Source organism: Cetorhinus maximus, chromosome 3 (genome assembly GCF_964194155.1).
Source record: "Cetorhinus maximus chromosome 3, sCetMax3.hap1.1, whole genome shotgun sequence".
Classification (NCBI taxonomy): Eukaryota; Metazoa; Chordata; class Chondrichthyes; order Lamniformes; family Cetorhinidae; genus Cetorhinus; species Cetorhinus maximus.
In genome coordinates, this window is record NC_135881.1 from 137394075 (window position 1) to 137411240 (window position 17166).

Below are 17166 nucleotides of genomic sequence, written 5' to 3' on the forward strand. Positions count from 1 at the left end.
AAGATCCTGAAGGGTCTTGACATGGTGGATGTGGAGAGGATGTTTCCTCTTGTGGGAGAATCTAGAACTAGGGGTCACAGTTTTAAAATAAGGGGTCACTCATTTAACATAGAGATGGGGAGAATTTTTTTCTCTCAGAGGGTTGTGAGTCTTTGGAACTCTCTTCCTCAAAAGGTGATAGAAAACGGGGCCTTTGAATATTTTTGAGACAGAACTAGATAGATTCTTGATTAACAAGGGGGTGAGAGGTTACCAGTGGTAGGCGGAAGATTACAATCTTATTGAATGGTGGAGGAGGCTTGAAGGGCCGAGTGGCCTACTCCTGCTCCATGTTCATCTGGTTGTAAGTTCGAGCACACTTGGCCGTGATCAGGAGTCCAATTAGGTCTTGGCTCGACTGCTGGATAGAGCTGCTAAACTTTACAAAGACGTCTCAATGCAGGAGGGAGGGAGAGAGGAAGACTGTAGGTGTGCCTCACATTTCCTTTTAGCTGACTGCGGAGAGGCTCAGTAATTGAATCACAGCAATTACATCACAGGAGATGGCCATAAGGCCCATTATGCCTGTGTTTGTGCCTCTTTGCCACTGCTGTGCACTAACTTACTTCCAAGCTGTCCTTTGGGTGAAGAAAGTGCAGCCCCTTACAGGAGAAATGTGGCAATAAAGGCCAATACATTTTTCAGAATTAAAAGGAAAGCATTTGCTCTATGAGCTAAGCTTCTTTGGCAGCCCACCAGGCTCTTTCAAAATTTCAGCAGGAAACACTATCCATGCACACAGGACCGCTTGTTCCTCCATCAGTCAAAATGCCAGCTCCGCCCACTTGAATTCTACGCCCTTCCACTGAACAGAAAATGTCCAGTGATGGAAAAGGAACAATGACAGACATTTTTAGATTGTTAATGTAGGACACTCCCAATAAAGCTACTTCCGGGCAAAACCTGTCATTCAATTCCATCAATACAAAAACTTCTGTCCAGGTCAATATGCATAAAACTTAGCTCTCTTGATGGCTTAGTGGGAATTCACTACCTGATTATGGTGGTGAGCCTTATGGTCCAAGAAATTCACAGGTTCAAGCCTTGGTCTTCACTGATTTAGTTGTCTGCAAGTGGCTCAGCCACTACAAAATTACTCAGTAACCCGAGGTAGGCAGGCAGAGGGAAACATTCAGCCAGGATTCTGTCTCTTGATCACTATCCTGTGATCCTTGCTGGAAGGTGTCTGCACATAGTAACGAGAAAAGGATTGGGCTCCACTGTGTATCTGTCAGCAATTCAATACCATGCCGAGACTAAAATGTCTTGGCTCACACTTGACTGTTGTCACTTGGGCAGGGTTACATTTTCAGACGTGGGAGAAAGTCGAATGGGTTCAAAAGAATATTGGTGAAGATGAAGTGGCTTAAATTTAGTGCAAGCAAAATAATGTCCACATCATTTACTTTTGTGCCAATATTTCTAAAAGATCAAGCGGGTGATTCGGCACTTGTAGCTCATCCTTGCACAGAAACCCAATGATTCACCCATCATGGAATCACACTATCTCTTAAATGACACTCGGGTCACATCTCTTTTATTGTTTACTATTTCACAAAATTAAATGGTGGCATGTTCCTTAAAGCGTGACATAGCTGTAACCACAATGCTGCACATCTCTTTTAGTAGGATACATTTTGACCAGCATTCTTTTGTAGATGAGGACTTTAACCTTCATGACACAAACCAGGCCTACCATGCAGTTACTTAGTCCTGTTTAAAACGTCTAAGGATAAGTAGCACCAAAATACTGTGATATGTTTAATAAGTATTCTTTGGCTCTGGTTCAGTAACCCCAGTATAATGCAGGGCAACATACCCAAACTAAATTGTGTGACACACTTTAGGAAGAGTCTTACAAAAGTATGACAAATATCCCCCCCAACCATTAATCAACTGGACAGCTAAAAGCTAAGGAAGAGATAAGTGGAGTATGATTGCATAATGTAAGAAAATGCCATTTTAAACATTCCAAATAACTAAGGGTTTTGACCACAGCTAAATAGCTTTCTTAATAAAAAGTGATTCCCTTTGAGGGTTAATTGTAACAGTTGGAATGTAACAACAAGTTGAGGTTTAAGGACAGGTTTTCCTGGGTCTGGGCAGGGATTGTTTAAGTGCAGTGAACCTGGGAAAATCAGACAGGTCACATCATACCTTTATAAATGAGCCTGCATGATTTTTCTCCCATTCATTTAAATGGAACGAAAATCCAAAGGTTTCTTTTACAGGTGTGCGCTCAAACCACCCACTTTTCCTATATTCACTGAGCCTAGATAAGACACTGGAACTGAGCCTGGGCCCAGATTCAAGAAAATCACACTCTTCGCATTATAACTGCCAGGGTCCCATTTTTGAAACTATTGACAATTAGCTGTATTTTCTAATAATGTGGGATTTAGTGCTTTCTTACAGCAAGATATGGATGTGTGATGGTTTACTAATGATATGGGATACAAATATTGTTTTCATAGTAAATACTTTAAGCAAGCAAATAGAATTCAGAGGCAACTTGATCAATCTTAGTTCATAGGCTTGAATAATTTTGGTTTTTTTTTGTCAATTTCATCCCCATATCTCCTGAAGGCATCAACTTGGTGCCAGGAGCCATGTGGCATCTCACTGAAGTGATCATTAGTTATGTGACCATACCATCACCTCAACTAACTTAACACCCACTGCCAATGAAGTCTTGGGCCCTTTTGGTCTGTAGCTGTTCAATGGGTAAATTTACATAGCTATTGAAATAATGTGGGTGGGGTGGGGGGAGGGGGGGAAGACAGGGTGGAGAAAGAGACTTTTGTTTGGCTGGAATGTCAGAGACAAAGCCAATCCAGTTAAGGAGACTTAAGGGGAAGTTAGATAAATACATGAGGTAAAAAAGATAAAATGATACGCTGATAGGGTTAGAAGAGAGGAGTGGGAGGGGTCATGGGGCAGAATCTTCTGGTTGGCATGTGGGGGGGCAGGGCGGGCCCGACACATCGATGTGTAAAATGACACGCAATGACGTCGGGCATGCGTCCCGACATCATTGCGCACCATCGCAATATTTCGTACGGCGGACGTGCACCAGAGTCGGCTGCGCACCCGCCGAAATGTAAACAGCCTATGAAGGCCATTAATCAATTGAGCCACTTGAGAATGCTGCCCCCACCCACCTCCAACCTTAAGGTTGGCGAGGAGGTGGAAAGCCCAAACGGCCTTCGCATTTTTCAGGAAACCTCATCCATGAGCGGTATGAGGTTTCCTGAAGCTTTTATTAAATTAATAAATTCATTTTCATAAATATAAAAACATGTCTCCACTCATGTGACACAGTCACGTGAGGAGACATGTTTAAATGAATTTTTACACCTTTTATTTAGTAATTTTAATATCCATTCAATCTCCCTGAGGAAGCTCCGTGCCTCAGGGAGATTGCTGCGCTCTTACGTGCGCATGTGCAAAAGAGCGCTGGCCCCGACTCTCCCTCCTCCACCTGCCTGCACAGGTAGCGCTGAAGTGCTACCAGCTGCGTAATGCGCTGGGCAGGCCTTAATTGGCCCACCTGCGTAAAATGGCAGTACAGAGTCGATCGGGGGGCGGCGATTGGCTCCACACCCGCCCCCGCCCGCCCAGCTTGGCTCGCCATAGGAAAAGTCCTGGCCATGAGGAACATAAACACAGGCATAGGCCAGATGAGCCAAATGGCCTAATTCTGTGCTGTAAATTCTATGTAATCCGAAACACTCTAAAACACGTTTTATAACATATGAGCCATTTTTTGTTGCCTCTTCATCAAAATATTTATGTCAATTGTAAGATGTGAACTATATTATTGAAGTATAATAGCTTCCACCCATGAGACCCTAGTTGGAAATGTTCTCATCTAACCTATCGATAAAAGGAAAACACAAAATCATAACAAATGGAATAAAAATAATCTAAACCACATCAAGCTTATTTCTTCCGCAGACCAAGCAAATTTGCTCAGTGGTGGACTCCATTCAACCCAAGATTAAATAGATTGAATAATTGGCCTCCCTAATAACTGAGTGACTTTGCTCAATGAGGAGCTGACTCTTCCACACCAGCTTCACCCATAAACTGACCAACTTATTTTGAATGTAAAAAAAATTGACAGTAAAATAAATGTCATTTAAATTTTTTTTTTAATGTTGCTATTATTTTCCCTGGGATGTGGGCAATGGTGCATTTATAGCTCAGCCCCAGCTGTCTTGAGAAGGTGGTGTTGCAACCTTCTTAAACCATTGCAGTCCTTGAGATGATGGTGTTGAACAATTTTATGAAGGTAGTTTGAATCTTAAAAGTCCCAATATATAGCAATCTTTGTATCAGTGAGGTTGTGCTAACATTAAATGGGCAAATTTCTGTGGAGGCTATTCACTTGCCTGCTGGATGTTCAGCAGAAGAGCCCCGGAAACTGACATCCCATAAAAATAAAATTCTGTGGTTCTCCCACCAAACAGGTGAGAGAATCCCTATAGAAATTCACCTCCCAACTAGTATTTGGAGGCCTCTTGAGTGAAACTGTGTGCACACAGCTCCACTTTCTGACCAGATACTAAGGTGAGGCCCACAGCATAACTGTACAATTGGCTCACATGATTATAAGCAGATAGCAATCCCAAACTGATAGCTGCTGTATAGCATGGCTACAATGTAGTGAGTCACAAACTGTGCTAACAATCCCTGGCTGAATTAATGGCACAATGTCCAAGTCAGCACAATTTGTAAATGCCAGTGATCTCAGCAACAAACATCAGAATAATTTCTGTCATAGTAATTATAAGTGGACCAAAGTAGGTTTGCCAAACATGTTTCGTGGATGATAGGGTGAGGGCGATGTTCTTTATGTATTAGGTGTAGCAAAATTATGAAGTTGTCCTTTATGAATGTATTTAACGTTCCATCCAGCACACAGAGGGCATCTTCCCTCATGGTGATGCAAATTACATCAAACACAGCATATTGTCACTTGTGCATGTCTTGATTATAACAGCCCCCCTCTAGAAAGAATTAGGGGGGAATGGTGTATAATTGAAGGAGAAAGGTAAAACAAAAAAGGTAAGGAATTTAAAACTAACATGGGTTTGTTCACTGCATTTTATTTTTGTTAATCCATTGGGAGCACTAGTCTGAAAAAAATAGGGGAGGAGGGGAAGGGAAGCACATGAAAGATCTTGAGTCTTGAAGGCATTAGTGAAGCCCACACAAATCATACTGAGGTTTGTTCAATCTGACAGTAAAGGTGCAAACCGTCTCATCTGCTTTACAGAGTAATGAAGATTCTTGTGTGTTCCTGGAATCTGCAAGGAAGTGCTTCTCTGTTTACAGGAATGTCAGATTTGTTTTTCTTTATCTTGGGCTAACTGCCACAGAGCCCAGCCATTTTGTTGTGCTAACAGAGTGATTTCCTGAATTTTTGCTGTTTGGAGGTCACATGAACACTGTGGCATAGTTCACGTAGAGTTTTTAACTAGCCTCAGCACATTTTAGTCTTCGTAACCATATGGCACTGCTTGTGTTCACTGCTGTAGGTGAGTTCAAAACTAAATGGCAGGCATGATGTGTCCCACCACTCAGTGATATTCTACTCAATAAATCAGCAGCCAGAGAAGTTAATGGATTATCCAAACCTTGAATCGTCATCTGTATTAGAGCTCAGAACCTAAGTATTACAAATAGTTCCTCACAATTCACTTCACCAGTGGCAAAGCTTATTCCACAGAGTTGACCCATAACCAAAAATATAACAGGGCCAAATGTTTTTTTGAACAGAACCTAATGGGATCACAGAAGGGGAGTTCAGTATAAAACGTCTGTTCTTATGTCACCATTAACCAGCAGGTCCAAATCAGAAAATGGACAGTAAGAGAAAGGTAGAACATCTTACATTTATATGCACTATAAAGACTCAGTGGTAAGTGTTCATTTTTCTCCCTTTGTAATATTTAGGATCATAGGCGCGATGCAATATCACATATTTCACTTCTAAAAGACGTAGCATACTAACATGCTACATCAGTTTCATACCCGCATTCATTTTTTGTTTGACCTCAGTATAGTGTCTTATTTGATATTTACTGATTATTATCCATTGATTTTCTAGGTATCCTGCAAACATTCCTCCCCCAAACAAAACCACCAACCAACAGTTTAACTGCTCATTCACCTCACTGTGCATAAAATAGCTGCTGTGTTTACCTACATATAACTCAAAGTGTTTCAAAGTAATTCACTATATACATATATACAAAAAAAATTATGTAAATATGTATATAGTTAATTACTTTGAAACACTTTGAGTGTTTATATGCATTATATATATAATTATATATATAATTTTGATCTTTCAGAGAGTCATATAGGACCAAATCTCCCCCACTGTCGGTGGGGAGGGGGGTGCGGTTGTGTGGGTGCTGGCGGGAGCAAGTGCGAACCCGATCAGTGCCCCCGATCAGCTGCACGCTGCCATTTTACATGGGTGGGCCAATTAAGTCTCGCCCAGCGTGACGCACACCCGGAAGCGCTGAGCGCTCCCTGTGCAGGCAGCAGAGGAGGGTGTTCCCTGAGTCAGGGCCTACTCTCTTTCGCGCATGTGGGTGCCTCAGGGAGATTAGTTTAAGTTCTGAAAAATTTAATAAAGGGAAAAAAAAATTAAGGACACTCATGTGAAACTGTCACATGGGCCAGGATTTTCCCCTTGGCGATTTGGGGGCGGGGCCCACTCGCCAAGAGGAAAATGATGCGGGATGATGTCAGGAGGAATCCCTGACATCATCCCGGGCCATTTAAATTTTTAGGAAGGCGGGCAGACAGCGAAATCAGCTGTCCGCCCGCCGGCCTGTCAATGGCCAATTAAGGCCATTGACAGGCTCATTAAGATCGTTAAATGCCCTCCCCAGCCAACCTTAAGGCTGGCGGGCAGGCCAGGAGCCCCAGCGGCCTGTAGATTATTAATGAAGCTGGCGGGATGAAGTTTCATTACCGTTTTGTAAAAATTTAATAAATTTTATGAGTTTGTTATCAACATGTCCCATCTCGTGTGACATTGTCACACGAGGGGGACATGTTAATAATTTTAAAATGTCTCTATTTTTTGACTTTACTTACATTTCACTAAACTGCCTGAGACAGGGCTTTGCCTCAGGGAGCATTGTGCACTTTGGCAGATGGGGAATCCCTCCCCCCAACACAGGAAGCTCATAACGCTTCCCGTCGGGCAGGCTGCTGCAGGCCTTAATTGGCCCACCCACTCCAAATGGCGGCGGGCCCCGTTTTGACGGCGGGGTTCGGCTGTCCGCCCGCCACCGAGCCGGTGGGGCCTGCCCTCCAGCCAAGAGCTAAATTCTACCCATGAGCTGGGGCATGTCCATTAATTTTTTTCAAAATTTTATATTTAATTAATAAACCCTTCATGAAACCTCATCCCGCCTATGGTTGAGGTTCCATGAAAAATGCGAAGGCCGCCTGGGCTCTTTACCTGCCCGCCAACCTGAAGGTTGGACGGGCAGCATTTTTAACAACTTTAATTACTTTCTTAATGGCCTCAATAGGCCTTTGACAGTTTGGCGGGTGCGCAGCCAACGCGGCTGCATGCCTGCCGAGCTGATAATCTAAATGGCGCGCCCGACGTCACCACGCCTCATTTTATGTGTTGGTGAGCAAGACCGCCCTCACTTGCCGACCCGAAAATTCTGCCCATAAGGTATTATGTTAATATAATTCCACTTTAATTCCCTTGTTTATATTATTTCTTCCTTTCGCTTTAGGCAACAGTCAAGCACTCAGTTTTCAGGCCACTCTGAATGATGAACTTGACAGAGCTGTGCAACAGTGGGCACCTTCTAATTGCTCAGATTGGGAAGCCAGTGTCTGGATTAAAAGCATAGGCCAAAGTTTTACCTCACTGCAATACAATGCACTAGACAACCAATGTACTGAGCCGCTTTATTTAGGGAATCTTAAGAAATATATTTGTACAATTGACTTTATAAATATATTCAAGGTGCACTCTCCACTCGTCCAGACTGCCTTTCCTGGTATTCAAGGTCTGATGCAGTGGAACTCAGCAGCCTGGTTCCCTATGCCATATGCTGCCAACCTGCATGGGTCAGGAATTTGCTTCTGCAGCCTTCTTGAGGATAGTGATCATCCAAAATGGCAGGGTTCAGTGGAATGGCCTGGGTAGTTTGTTCACATTTCCTTCTTCTTTTTATTTTCTCGAAGGTACTTTATTGAAAAATAAATTGAAATTTTGCACTTCAATAAAATGGCTGTGAAAACCATTTTAACACAAATAAACTATACTTGGCCTGCTAATCCATACAATAGTTAACTTTTCTCTTCAGTACCACTGGTGCCTTTACTGGACAGCGTCATGTTCTAGTTAATCCAAGAGAAAAGCCTCTTGAGTGAGCAAGGTTTGTTCTCTTTGCCGTGTTTTTCAATGATCTTTGTGGACACTTCTGCTAAAAATAAGAGGAGAACACGTTTTGGTTTGCATGGAAGATTTATGATGAGGTGAATGCCAGTTACATGATTTATGGACTAGGCGTGGGGGTCGAATTTTGTTTTGGCCGTATGGGTTGTAATCTAGCAGAAGGGATCATCCACCCACTATAGAACCCGGTTGATTTGTATTCCATTAATTGGCTGCATTGTCTAAATGGTGGACAATCCACTCCGTCAGATTACAACCCTTGTAGTGAAGCTTACCCCGTGACATCGACAGAACATAGCTGAGTCCAGCAAATTGAATGTAATCACACAGACTGCAAAAAAAAAACCACATGAATTTGCTTTACTACAAGAACAACAATGGAGTGTGAACATTATGGAACTGCACTATGCTTTACAGAGCTTCATCCAATACTTTCTAGTCAGCATAGATCTAGCTACTTATTGGTTTGACAAGCACCATCGTGAAAAGAAGCAGCTTTCTATACCAATAATTTAACTTCACTTATTTCAGGATTTACCACTGTAATCTTAGCCAAATCTTCCTAGCAACCCATTGGATCTAATACCAGAGTTGGAAAGCTTGTTTAGTTTAAAGGTATACACGAAGGCAAGTCTCAGCGATGGCCTAATCCTCAAGTATTATTCTGAAAGAGATATCTGCACGTTAATCTTATTTTATTTAAACAAATATGATAAAAAATAAATTAAAAAACTAATTTCTGATCAATCTCCTAGTTACAGACATTTCTGAAGCACTGAAATATGATACAACTTTACCCTCCGCTGATGACCACCCCCACTCCAAGTTCTTATTGCTTTTATGTCTGGGATCAGTTCCAGACTCAGCAATTTATCACTGAGTTTTCCATTTACAGAACAACCCCTTTCGTTTGTCATAATGAAGGCCTCCTCACCAGTGTTTAATCAAGAACCTCTTTAAAGTTAGACTGGAAGAGTGAGGTTTTAGCTTCTGATGGGTCTATTTAGATAATCTGTTCCCAACATATCTCACTCGGGTTGATATCAAATTTAACAGAGTCATGCAGACAGAGTCATACGGACTTGAAACGTTAACTCTGGCCAGGATTTTCCTGTCGGCGAGCAGGGGCGGGGCCTGCTCGCCGATGCGTAAAATGACGCGGGATGACGTCGGGTGCAACCCCCGACGTCACCCCAGCCCATTTAAATTTTCAGGTAGGCGGGGGCTCAGCAAAATCAGCTGTACACCTGCCGACTTGTCAGTGGCCACTTGAGGCCATTGACAGAGTCATTTAAGTAATTAATGAACCTGCCCATCCAACCTTAAGGTTGGCGGGCAGGCCAAGAGTCCTGGCGGGCATTAGAAAAAGCATGAAACCTCATCCACGGGCGGGATGAGGTTTCATGTAGGTTTTTAAAAATTTAATTAAAGTTTTTAAAAAAGTTATGGACATGTCCCAGCTCATGTAACAGTGTCACATAAGGGGACATGTCAGGGAATTTTTAAAAAATATTTTAAATATTTTTTACTGCGGCGCCGATCTATCTGAGGTAGCACTTAGCCTCAGGGAGATGAGTGCGCTCTTTCGTGTCCATGTGCGAATGAGTGCACTCTCGGGTTTAGGGATTCTCCCCCGCCCGCAGAGGGAGCGCATAGCGCTTCCTTGCAGACGTCACGCTAGGTGGGCCTTAATTGGCCCACCCACATAAAATGGCGGCACGCCCGCTCTTCAACATCGCCCCCAATGGGGGGGAAAATCCTGGCCTCTGTTTCTCTCTTCACAGATGCTGTCAGTTCTGCTGAGTTTTTCCAGCATTTTTTGTTTTTGGTTTCATCACCAAAGCCACCTACTTACACCTCTGTAGCATCGCTGACTCTGCCCCTCCAACAGCTGAAACTCTCATCCGCATCCTTGGCACTCTTATATATGACTATACCAATGTACTTCGGGCCTGTCTCCCATTTTCTACCCTCCCTAAGGCTGAATTTTCACCACCGCATGTGCCCGTGCTGCACGAGTGTGAAATAGCGCGCAATGACATTGGGTGAGCATCCTGACATCATCGCACACTCGCGTGATATTTCGGTCGGCGGGCACACATGGGAATCGGCAGCAGGCCTGCCGACAATTAAGAGGGCTGCTAAGCCCATTAATTCATTAATTGAATGGAATTTTTGCCTGTCTGTCCAACTTTACGGTTGGCGGGCGGGTGAAAAGGCCAAGCGGCCTTTGGATTTTTGAGGAAACCTCGGAGTCACATGAGCAGGGACATGTTATCCTTAATTTTACCATCTTTATTTGCAAAGTTAAAAATATCCAGCTCCCTGAGGCAGTTCTGTGCCTTCAGGGAGCTTTCCGTGAGCGCACCCGCATGCATGCGCTGGCTTCTGCTTCCGTCAATTGGCCAGCCAGCGTGAAATCGCGGTCGGCAACTGATCGTGGGCGGCGGACTGTCGTGCAGCTGCTCCTGGGCCTGCCCACCACGCCTGCCCAACGAGGGGAAAATCCTCCCACTAAACTTGAGGTCACCCAAAACTCCGCTGCCTGTGCCCGAACTCATACAAAATCCTGTTCACCCATTGCCCCCACTCTTCTGACCTACATTGGCTTCCGGTTAAGCAGTAACTCCAGTTCCAAATTTTCACCATTGGTTTCAAATCCCTCCCTATCGCTATAATCTCCTCCAGCCCTAGATTTGTCCAAGCTATCTGTGCTCCTTCAATCCGGGCCTCTTAGGCCTTCCCAATTTTAATCATTCCACTGTTGGCAGTGGTGCCTTAAGTTGCCAAAGCCCAACTCTAAAATTTCCTTCATTTCTCTATCTCTCTTTCCTCATTTAAGATGCTCCTTCAAACCTACCTCCCTGACCAAGCTTTTGGTCATCAGCTCTAATATCTAATAATGTGGCTCAGTGTCAAGTTTTGTTTTAAATGTTCCTGTGAAGCACCTTGGGATGTTTGACTGCATTAAAGGCGCTACATTAATGAAAGTTGTTGTAGTCAGAAAGGGAGTTACCAAGGCTTAAAGCGGGCAAATTTTGTTGCAGATAGTCTGACAGGAGGAAAGTTTAAATGCCTCTGCACGTTGCGACTTTCACACATTTTCGTCATTGTGACTTTATTTAAGCTTCTCCCAAGCCCAATTAACAATCAAATTTACTCGTGAGTCATGGATAAATTTCTTGCAACCTTGCTACCTGAGTTTCTAAATACAGGGCAGAATTCTCCGGTCGGCCCCTGCTCACTGACGTGTAAAATGATGCGCAGTGATGTCGGATGGGCGTCCCGACGTCACCGTGGGTCATTTAGGTTTTCAGTTCGGCAAGCGCGCAGCCGATTCGGCTGCGCACCCGCCAAACTGTCAAAGGCCTGTTAAGGCCATTTAAACAGTAATTAATTCAATTTGCTGAGCTGCCCGTCCAACCTTATGGTTGGCGGGCAGGTGAAGAGCCCAGGCGGCCTTCGCATTTTTCATGAAACCTCATCCACGGGCGGGATGAGGTTTCATGGTGTTTTAAAATCTAATAAAAATTTTAACATTACTTCTTTGATATGTCCCAGCTGATGTGACAGTGTCACATGATGGGACATGTTTTAAAAGTTTTTTTTCCACCCTTTATTTAAATTAACTCATGTCAAACTAATCTCTCTGAGGCACCTCTGTGCCTCAGGGAGATCTCTGCACTCTTTTGCGCGCATGCGTGAAAGAGTGCAGAGAACAACTCAGGGAATTCCCCCCCCCCACCGCCTGCACAGGGAGCACTCAGCGCTTCCGGGCGAGCGTCACGCTGGGCGGGCCTTAATTAGCTTGCCCACGTAAAATGGCAGCGCATCCCTGATCAGGGGCGCCGATTGGGTTTGTGCCTGCCACCACCCACCCCCGCACAAGCTCCTCAACAGGGGGAAAGTTTTTCCTACAGTCTCCAATGGATTTAGAAGCACTCCATCCTGAGGACTCAAATCAATGAGGGCTTAAAAAAAAAATTCATGGGATGTTGGCATCGCTGGCAAGGCCAGCATTTGTTGTCCATCCCTAATTGCCTTTGAACTGAGTGGCTTGCTAGGCCATTTCAGAGGGCAGTTAAGAGTCAACCACATTGCTGTATCACATGTAGGCCAGACCAGATAAGGGCGACAGATTTCCTTCTCTAAAGGACATTGGTGAAACACAGGGTTTTTAAACAATAATTGATGATAGTTGACATGGTCACCATAACCGAGACTAGTTTTATATTCCAGATTTATTGATTCAATTTAAATTCCACCAGCTGCCATGGTGAGCTTTGAACCTATGCCCCCACAGCATTAATGTAGGCCTCTGGATTAATAGTCCAGTGATATTACCACTACACCACCATCTCCTCATGTTGGGAGATACCTCTACCCCTCCCACCCAAGATTTTTTAACCAGTCTGTCCAAAGGATAATATTATTAGAAAAATCTCCACAAGTCAAAGCGCAGAATTCTCAGAATAAAGCTATTTTGTCAAAGAACATATGCTGTACAATGCAAGGTTAAAATTCACGTCAACGTTGTCTTCCAATACAGGCCTTATAATCGAAGACTACCCAGATCAAAAATTGCACCTTGGAATGGTGAATGTTGGTTCATCTTATTTTTTTTTTATCATCAATTTTAAAATCTACAAAACCTCACACATCTTTCAATCAACCATTTCTATTGTAATATTAATGCGTAAGGAGGGAAGGCATTTTTAAAAATCAATTTTAACACAAAGTTGGAAGAAGGAGTGAGGTAGTTTTTACATCTATTGTACGGCGGAAGAAAACCTTCAAACACCAAGGATAAAATATTGTTCCTTAACTGTCTTCTGCATGAAGTACAGATGGATGATCGTCGCGTTTTTTTAAACAAATATCTAGGGCGGAATTTTATGGTCCTGCCATGGTGGGGGAGGGGTCGGGAAATGTGGCGAGTCATTCAAAACTCCATTGATTTCAGCGGGACTGAAAGATCCCGCCGGCAGGAAGGGCCGTAAAATTCCATCCCCTGTCTTTTAAGTCACTAAATATACACCCTCCAAACCAGATGAGTCGCATATAATCTGACAATAAAAACGGGATAAGAGAACTTCTCACCCTTCTCATCTCTGAATATTTTCCAACCAGAAAAAAAAATCTGACACCATCACACTGGCTGTGGCGAACATTCCGACCCATCCCTTCCTCCTCTTCAAAACAGGAAATAGTGGCAATGAAAAGGTTTTGCATTTTTATTTTAAAATTAATTGTATTGGGTTTGGAAATACTGTGGCTTTGCATTTTTCAAGCTTTAATTTTAGATGAGTGACCTTCCTACAGTTGACAGTAAGCTATCTGAATCTGGAAGCATCAATCCTGAAGATGATGTGCTTATATTTTACGGTAATACTGAAAATACTGTATAGGTTGAGAGCATCTGTGTGTCCCGTCCAGTCCTGGCTGCACTCCAGACTGCAGATGGCTGGAGAAGGCGGTTTGAAATTTCTGCTTGTTTGATGAATTGCTCCCTCCATCTGACCCTGCTCCACACTCAGCACTAAACACAATCTGAATAACACAAGGCAAGGAGCCTTGTCAGGTTGGCTGGTATTTGGAATCCCTGCACCAAGATCCTTCTGTGAGTCCAGATGGTGGAGCAGGGGATACATCAAATGTGGTAAAAAGTAATCAGACTGCAAAATGAGCAGACAATAGCGGGTCATCAGTGACTTGACACTACAGAAGTGACACGGGTTATCAAATCAAATCATAGCCACACACACATTGATACTTCTTGTGCATGAGCTTCAAATTAGACAGCATGTCAGTGCAACAAGTGTTTGTTTTAAATTCTGTGTACATACAGTTTTGATTCACTAACTTTTCAATGTCTGTCTCCCAGCTTCTGTGGGCAACGCAAGTCAAATTGACAGAGGGAAATACACAGAAGGCTCAGATAAACAGGACCAAAGAAATCATACTTCGCAAATTTCGAGCAAAGAGGCACAATGTAGCGATTCATCATTGGCAATGACATTGCACCACCATCTTATCATCAACCAGCAAACTCACTGGTGTTACAAAGCCTTTCATCCTGACTTTGGAATGGCTTAAAATGTTCAATAACGGTCTAAATTTGTGATCAGACGCTATACCTGATCTTCAATAAAAATAGAAAATAGGCAACATGTTTGTCAGTATCACTGGGTTAGTTAATGTTTCAGTTGCAGACCTCGAGTACTCTTGTATAGGATGTACTTCCGGCATTTTCTGCTTTTCTTTCAGGTTTTCAACATATTTATAATTTTTTTCTGCCTTGAAATATGACGTTCCAACTTGTCAAAATCAGGATCACAAGTTCCTAAATTCCTACCAGGTAATCTGTCTGATCTCTATTCATTAAATAAATTCAAATCTTGCACATTAGGATTACACAAGCTTAAAATTTGCTGAGCCTGGAGACATCTTCATCAACCAGACCTATAGCCACCACCCCTGCCCCTTCAGAGTTGGCCTAGGTCACTCCCCTCAGCTCATGCGAACAAGCCAGCTCATAGCAGTGACATTTTCCATAAAAATTGACCTGGAATAATAACTAGCTATGAAACCGACTGCATTTATTTATTTAGCAAAACAGCACCATAATTGTAATGCATTTATACCTTTTTAGGCCGTGTTTAGATTTTCCAAAACAGTACTCAAGAGAGTACACAGGAAGCTATTTAATGCTCTGCAAGAATGTGTTGGAATATTTTCCTAAAAAGCCAAATCAGGAGCTGGGAGCCCTGATTACTTTAGAATGGCGATCTCATTGTAAAATTAACTTGCACATGGCCTATATTAAAATGAGAGTATTGTGACATTAGCTTTATTACAGGATATCGATAAACAAGACCACTAGATTAACAAAGGTCACAGAGCTGCAGACTGACTTTTTTCTCTCTGAAGTAGCATGCTCAAAATGAAAATAAAGTGCCCCGCTGCTTTATGGGAATCAACATGGTTTCAAGACAAAACACAAAACTCTCCTTAATTTGTTTGACTGTTACCAATCCATAATAAAACTGTTCTGCGACAGGTTCAATTTATACATGTTGCAAAATGGCCGAACCTACTGTCCTTCTAGAAACACCAGCTAACTCTAAATGGGTACTACTAAGAGCAACAATAACAGTGTTGCCAACTGATATCAACTTCAACGTGCCAATGTCAGGCCACAACAAATCACTGGCTATCAAATCAGAAAGCAGCGTACATGTAGAGAACACACATTCCATTTTGAATCAATAGGTATCATTGGTTTTGCTTTGCTATAGCACAAGCTGAATCACAGAACTGGAACACTACAGTCCAGACATGCAAACGTACAAAACCAGCATGACTGTATATCTCATGGGAAGGGGAGGAGGAATTTGTAACTCTACCCTCTTTCAAACCAACATTATAAAATTATTTTGAAAAGCAGAGTCATGGATACTGTAACTATCCTGCATGTGGAAGCATACTTTATAGTTTTTTTGAAAAGTTAAAACAGGCTGTTCCATGAACATTGCAGCAGTTATTGAATATTAAGTGTTCATTTTAAAATCACTTTTATGTTTCCAAAATTGCATAAAATATTGTTCAAAATAATATTTCAGATATTAATAAATCATCAGATGCATGCATACATTTAACACACTTCCTCAGATACAATTTATTGCAGAAATCTAGGGTTCATGTGCAAATAAATGTAACATTTGTCTGCATTTGGTGCCTTTAGTGCCAAGGAGATTCTCAATGTTCTTCATTGCAAGGCATTCTTGACCTCTAAAAGCCGGCTTACTTACAATTTAAACCATGCTGTCTAAACTGTGCTGCACAACTGCTCTCTTAGGTTTTTAGCCTGTCAGTAGCATTCAATCAAAAGGAGCTGAAGAAAAACTCTACGTATTTACTTGCAATAATGAGAGTAAAAAAAAGCTCTTTTAATTAGAATAGGGATCCTAACCAATGCATAGGCACTGCCTAGAAGACCAGGTTTTACTATTAAACCATGCCCACAAAGAAATGTTTAAGAAATGACCAGGAATCGGGAACTGATGGCATGTAGATTAAAATTAGCACCGCACATGAAGACTTCCCCAGTCACAAATCATTAAAAATGGTGAAACAATGACAAAATGTAACTGCAATTTTCCACGCCAGTCAGAAATTGCAGGATTTGCAAATCTAAAAGCAGTCGGTACTCAAACTACTAAAGTGAGTAAGAGTCTCCCTATCCCGGTGAAGAGGGCTGGGAAATAGGGATTCTAGATCCAGGCCAAACCCTCCTACAATTGCAGTTGAACTGGGACCTCAGCTGGTATTATTAAAATGGCCCAGGAGCTGATGACTAGCTTTCCAGTTAATAAAAACCAGATGTTTTCCTTCTACTCTGTTAGCATGCGCTCTTGGTTACTTTGTGGGCTGTGGCGCATGTGATTTTTTTTTTGCTCTGCTCTGAGACGTTTAACAAAACAGAAAACAGAGAATTTTTTTTTAAAACAACAATTATAAGGAGGATTGAAAGGAGGATTTTACTGCTATATTTTATTCTGGCTTTAACAACACAGGACTGCAGGCACTGTAGCAGCCAGCACCAGCCCAAAGCAGCCAACAGGGTGTAGGCTGAACGCTCGCAGAGATCACATTCTCTGGAAATCGACCTTGAAGGG

The 17166-nt window shown here is 42.6% G+C and overlaps 1 protein-coding gene across 4 annotated transcripts in view; it reads right to left on the minus strand.

Annotated features, from left to right (window-relative positions):
- Nucleotides 1–17166, minus strand: part of LOC144678935 (RNA-binding motif, single-stranded-interacting protein 3) — a 1591210-nt gene that overhangs the window by 687539 nt on the left and 886505 nt on the right. The gene's annotated exons all lie outside the window — the stretch shown is intronic.